The sequence below is a fragment of the Hipposideros armiger genome, unplaced genomic scaffold (genome assembly GCF_001890085.2).
Source record: "Hipposideros armiger isolate ML-2016 unplaced genomic scaffold, ASM189008v1 scaffold_126, whole genome shotgun sequence".
Taxonomy (NCBI): Eukaryota; Metazoa; Chordata; class Mammalia; order Chiroptera; family Hipposideridae; genus Hipposideros; species Hipposideros armiger.
This window is the reverse complement of record NW_017731476.1, coordinates 1,236,181-1,242,639: the sequence shown is the minus strand read 5'-3', so window position 1 is coordinate 1,242,639 and position 6,459 is coordinate 1,236,181. Positions and strand designations below refer to the sequence as shown.

The 6,459-nt window shown below is 47.1% G+C and overlaps 1 protein-coding gene across 1 annotated transcript in view; it reads left to right on the top strand.

Moving 5' to 3' along the window:
* Positions 1-6,459, top strand: part of KATNIP (katanin interacting protein) — a 189,836-nt gene that overhangs the window by 16,538 nt on the left and 166,839 nt on the right. The window lies entirely within an intron of this gene.

Sequence of the window (6,459 nt, the reverse complement as noted above, 5' to 3'; positions counted from 1 at the left end):
AGGATGGTGAGGATGGTGACAGTGATGGTGGTGAGGATGGTGACAATGAGGATGGTGACAGTGATGGTGGTGAGGGTGGTGACAGTGATGGTGACATGATGGTGACAGTGAGGATGGCGAGGATGGTGACAGTGATAATAGCGAGGATGGTGACATGATGGTGACAGTGAGGATGGTGATCAGCAGCACACTGAGCCCCACCACTTCACAAGCTACATATTTGGGACCTTGAGCGAGCAGCTCCATCACCTCATTCTGTTTGTTTCTCATTTCCTCGTTGGTTGTAGCAGTGGGAATAATACCGTCCATCTAAAGCTGGTCAGCAAACCACACACAGCCTGTGGGCCAAATCTGGCCCACTGCCTGTTCCTGAGAATAAAGTTTTATTAGCACGCAGCCACACCCATTGTTTTACACAGAGCCAATGGCTGCTCTCGCCCTCCAGTGGCAGAACTGAGTGGCTGCACCAGAGACCTTACGGTCTCATGACCTTACGGACTATCTAGTAAGACATATTTCCTATCTGGCTCCTTACAGAAAAAGTTTACTGACCCTTGATCTAAAGGAGTGGTTGTGAGGATGCAGAAAACAAAAGCCATGCATAGACCTAGCACATAGTAGGTGCCCAGTCCCATGGAGCTGCAGCAACCAAGCATTTAACATCCGTGAGCTCCATGCCCAGCTCTTGTCCCCGCCCCCACCACTCTCCTCCAACCCCAAGAGGAAAAATGGAGTCATTACCATATGAATTGCTCAATTAGAAATACCATAAAATGACATTTTGCATATGTATTTTTATCATGTGCCATACAGCTCCTTATGCATCGAATATTCCACATGCTTATTAGTACAGCAGTGGATATGAAAGGCTGTGTCCTGGACACTACTTTACGGGAAGTTCAAGGTCTTCTTTCAGGGGTAGTTTGAATGCTGATTTTCCTTTGTCTGATGACTTCAGAAGCCAACTCCCAAGGAGGATGCGACTCCCCTCTAAATGGTAGTGCTGGATATTATTTTCTGCATCTAGAGTAAAACAGAAGTGTCAGAGTCTTCGACCATTGGACATAAATCCTAAGTGCAGATAAAGTCCCTCTGAAATCCCAAGTGGGAGAATGGTATTATAGTTACAGACATTCACTTCTTGTTATCTTTTTCCCAGGCACACATCTGTTTTATAAAGTAAGGTGTACATGCATCACGTACCTTTGGCCATATTGTTTCATGGCTGAAGCTGGCAGATCACCTTGCAAAATGCAGAGGGACACTCCCTTAATTCTGCAAGCAGCATATATCCATATCGATGCTACCTTCCCCCACCTCCCTCCCTGAGTTGTTGTGAAAAGGAAATGAGATAAGGGTAGGATGATACTCCGAGAAGCTAAGTGCGGCCCAGTGTAAACTGGTTCCTTCCGTCCTCGTCTTGTCCTCAGAGAAGCAGCTGCCTTCACATCCTGCCACCTGGAGGCGAGAGGGGCTCAGGGTTGTGAGGACAGGGGCCTTGGATAACAAATGCATGTCATTAGTGCAAATTATCTTCATAGGAAAGTAAGCAAATTATTTTCCAATTTAATGGGTAAAGCAGCTTCTAATTAACTCCAGTAGAGAGATTTGCTTTCAAATTTCAGTAGGTAAGCTCTATGCTTTTTGTATTAATATTTAGTTTTTATGGCCCAGCTTAATGATTTTTTTTTTTTTTACTGTTCCTTATTAGTGTGACAGAATTTTAGAGATGAAAAGCAAACCCACAAGGGATTCTGCCTAACTCTCATTTTTAAAAAATAAAGAAAGAAAAAGGAAACAGCGTCCAGGGAGATCCTGTTCAATCCTGTGACTTATTGGGGTTCCGTAACTGGTTAGCTGTTTACTGCACCGGATCCCCCGACCAGCACAGGAAGGACTTCAGCCAGACTGGAGTCTGCTGTGCTCGCCCCTGGCCTGGCCCTGCTTTCCTTCTGCCCCCTACCCTTGCTCTGGGTCCCACTGCTGGCATTTTTCTTGCATCAGAACTACTTCCGCTCCTAAAAACATCCTTGTCTGTCCCCTGGCCTCCAGCGCACTCTGTCCCTGTTCAGCTCCAGGCCCATCTTCTAACTCCTGGCTCTGCACTGCATGGCCTGTGCTACCTGGGGTGTTATCCTCTCTGGCGCTAGGGCCTACTCTGAGTCCCTCGACTGACAGCCAGTGCAGGTATAGGCGGGGTCTGTGGGAGCCATCACTGTGGCTCCTGCCCCAAAATCCTATGTTCTTTGTCTTAAGGCAAAAGAGAGAGAGAGAAAAGAAAGACACACACACACACACACACACACATACACACATGCGCGCACACAGTAGCCTTAAGTGGGTGTCTGTGGAACACGACAGGTATGCCGTCAGTTCCACGTCAGTTCATTCTGTCCTGGCATCCTCTGTTAGTCAGTCCCCAAGGCAGGTGGCCGGCTGCTCACGGTGCCCTGCTCCTGCCCTCTTAACCTCTGTCAGAGCCAATTCCAGATTCCTGGGGCTGGGGTTCTGGTCGGCAGCCATTGGGTTAGGGGCCCACCCTGAGGATGGAGAGGAGAGGAAGAGAGACACGGACAGTTTAGGGTTTCATTATGAGCTGAGTGGATAACCCAAAACATGTCTACCGTCCTGTGATACCGTATAACCAGTGGTCTTCTGTCAATTCTTCACTTGCCTCTTTTCTAAATCCTTTGATACATTGGCCTCAAAGTTTGGCCATTGCCAGAGGTTTATCTTTGGACTTTATCTCTTCCCTTATTCTCACCTTCTTAGAAAGAGCTACATCCCTTGTCTTGTGCTCTATCGCCAGCTGTGAGCCCCACCCCCCTCGAACTCCACTCACTTGTAGACCCACCGGAAGTGACCACCCCCAAGGGCAGATGTTTTTCCTCTGAGACTCTCCCCATCTCTTGCCTCTCAGCAAGTCCTCACTAATCCTTTTTGCTCCTGCCTTCTGATGCTCTTGGCTAATGGGACATGTGGTGACGGCAGTCTCTAGAGGGAAGTGGGACAATTTGGGAGACATCTTGACAATGGGAGACACCTCACAGCAACTACCATGTTCTTTTTTTTTTCTTCAATTCTTTTTTTTTTTCAGTAATTATTTTCTTTATTGTGAAATAAACATTTTTTTCATTAGTTTCAGCGGCACAACACAGTGCAATAGTTACACTTTTTACCCCTCAAAGTGACAACCTCCCTCCCCCAATCTGCCGCCCACTCCCCCCCCATATCATACATATCTATTACAATTCCCTTGACTCCACTCCCACATTGTACTCCATGTCCCGTGACTACAATTATAGTTGACATACAATATTATACAACATCAGCTTCAGGTGTACAGTGCAGTGATCAAGCCTCTACCCCATGCATGAAGTGGTCTCCCTAACAAGACATGTGACCATCTGACACCCTACAAAATATTTACAACATTATTAATTATATTCCCCAAACTGTCTTTCATGTCCCTGTGGCAATATTGTAGTTACCTATTTATGCTGTCTAATNACCCCTGACACACACACACACACACACACACACACACACACACAACTCCCTCTTGATAAGACTCTCAGTAGGACATTCCGCCCCTCACCTCTTTTAAGATGGAGATTTCATTTTAAGTCTGCAGATGGGAACTGGTACAAACCAGGGCAGTTAGTGTGTGTCTCTCTCTCCCCCTCTCCCTCTCCCCCTCACCCCCTCTCTCCGTCCTTCCCCTCTCTGAGTGGTGCTCACCATCCCAGCCATCCTCATCCTGGAGAGGCCTGAAAGCCATCCTCATCCTGTGGAGTTGGACCGAGTGGGTTAGGATTCAGAAACTCCTCTTTCCAGCCATGTGACCTCGGGGGAGTTAGTTACTTCATCTGTCAGTGCCTAGACTCTTAAATTATAAAATGGAGATTAATAGGAGGACCTTCGCACCGGGCTGAGAAGCAAATGAATTCATCCATCTAGAGCCCTTAGAATGGCGCCCAGCACTTAATAGGCCCTCAGTAAAAATGAGACATCACAAGAAAAAAATGGACCTTTCTCCTTAGATTCCAGGATCGCACGCACCATTTTTTGTGCTTTCCAAGGTGGCTTGGCAGATCATTTGTGTGTGTGTGTGTGTGTGTGTGTGTGTGTGTGGGCTCATATACTCAGAAGACACTTTAATTTGGATACACAAACACACACATATTTTCACAAACGCAGTGTCCTCAGTTGTTTTCTGTGGGCATTGGGCTGGGAGAATGGGGCTGGGCTGGCTGGCACGTGGAGGGGGAAGGGTCTGAGACCTTGTGTGGTGGACACAGAGTTAGACCAAGTCCATTTCTGCCTGGAAGCATGTGGTCACGTAGGCCACTGATTAGATTACAGAAGTGTGGCACTGACTTATCCTCACTATTTCAAATGAAAAAGAAAATCAATATTTTCCAATTATCAACAACGTTATTAAACTTACTCTGTCATATTTTGCCTCACCATCCCCGAAAGGGCAGGGGGAAGGGTCAGGACAGCGCACTGTGAGAGAAAATGAAGTCTTTCCACCGATTCATCACCGTGCCTCCTGTCCTTTCCAGCATAGTCCATTCAGAAATTTGGTCATTCACTCGTTCATCGATTCCAGATATGTCACCCCATTCCACACACTGTTCCAGGTGTGGGGAATTCAGTGATAAAAAAGCCAGACAGCAGTCCCCGATTTCACAAAGCTGGGATTTAGTGGGGGTGACAGACCATAGATGCATCAACAAGAAACAGATCAGTAAGTGCTATGCAGACGATTTGGGGGCAAAGTCAGTCCCCTTAAGCTGAGATCTGATTGATGGAGAAGACCAGGAGGAAGAGGGCAAAAGCCCCGAGGTAGGAAGAAATCTGAATTCAAGGAGCAGAAGAAAGACTGGGGGGTGGAGGGGTGAGAGCAGAGGGAGAGGGAAACTGGAGCGTGGAGCAGACATGTGATAGGTGATAGTCTTGTTTTTAGATGGTTGATGTGGGGAAAAGCCTAGTAATAGTGGAGGCAGGAAACCTCACAGGTGGCTGGTGAAAAGACAGAGGGCTACAGAGGGATGGAGAGGAAGGGACAGGCTCAGGATGTGTTTGGAGACCAACTTTCAGCAGAACCTGCTGAGATCCGGAAACAGCCATTTTTGTGGAGAGGGACCCACTAAGTGCTGAGTACCTACTATGTGCACAAGGCATTGTTCTACGCAGTCTGACAACTAAGTTCATGAACTTGTTGCAACAATTGTTGCTAATCTTTATATCAGAGGGATTATGAATTGGTACCAACTGGACAAACAGTTAACCAAGTTTGCTATTTATAAGTGCTGAAGGGGCTGCGTGAAAACGTTAGACCTGAACTTTTCACCATTCATGGCTCTTGCATCACGACAATTTACCAGCTCACACGGCACTGTCTGTGAGGGAGTTTTTAGCCAGTAAACAAATAACTGTATTGGAACACCCTACCTACTCACCTGATCTGGCCCCCAATGACGTCTTTCTTTACCCAAAGATAAAGGAAGTATTGAAAGGAAGACATTTTGATGACATTCAGGACATCAAGGGTAATACGATGACAGCTCTGATGGCCATTCTAGAAAAAGAGTTCCAAAATTGCCTTAAAGGGTGGACTAGGCGTTGGCGTCGGTGCATAGCTTCCCAAGGGGAGTACTTCGAAAGGTGACCGTAGTGATATTCAGCAATGAGGCATGTAGCATTTTTTCTAGGATGAGTTCGCAAACTTAATTGTCAAATGTCATGTTACCCCTGTACTATCTTAACCCTGACAATTGACTGACATGGAATTGGGACAATTAGGATTCCCAAACAGGTCATGCGAGGCTGGGCCAGACAGGCTGACCCAGAACCTTCCCTCTTAACCACCGCACAGCATTGCCCCCAGGCTCTCAGCTAATTATGAGGCTGGCCTGAGAATGCATGGCTAAGCACTTCCACACCAAGCACATGTGCATATAAAGAACCATTTCCAGTGGCCAGCTGCCGTTTGGGTTTGGAAAGGAAAAGAGGATTTAGCATGACTTGTTTATCTCAGGTAATTTGGCAGTAAACTGGACCCTGGGAATTTGAGTTACACAGAACATGCAAAGGAAGAGTGACAGGGCTGTTATTTCAGAAGACAAAATGTGACTTCAAGGCCCAGAACCACCCTGGGGGTGCATGGGGGGATTCAAAGAGGAAAGTGTGTCAAAGCCAACATGTACCTGGCTTCCAAACAGCCATGCTCTTTTTCTAAAAGATTTCTGTTATTATGATGAGCCTTCCTCAAAGAGGTTGCCCCCCCCCCCAATAAAAGCGTCCATTGCATTGAGATAAAGAAATAATGGGGGGCCGGCCGAGTGGCGTGTTGGTTAAGAGTTGGCTTGGGACGCCAGCTCTGAGCAGCAGGGCCCTGGTTCGGATCCCACATGTGGGCCAGTGATGCTGCGCCCTCTACAGCTAAGATGG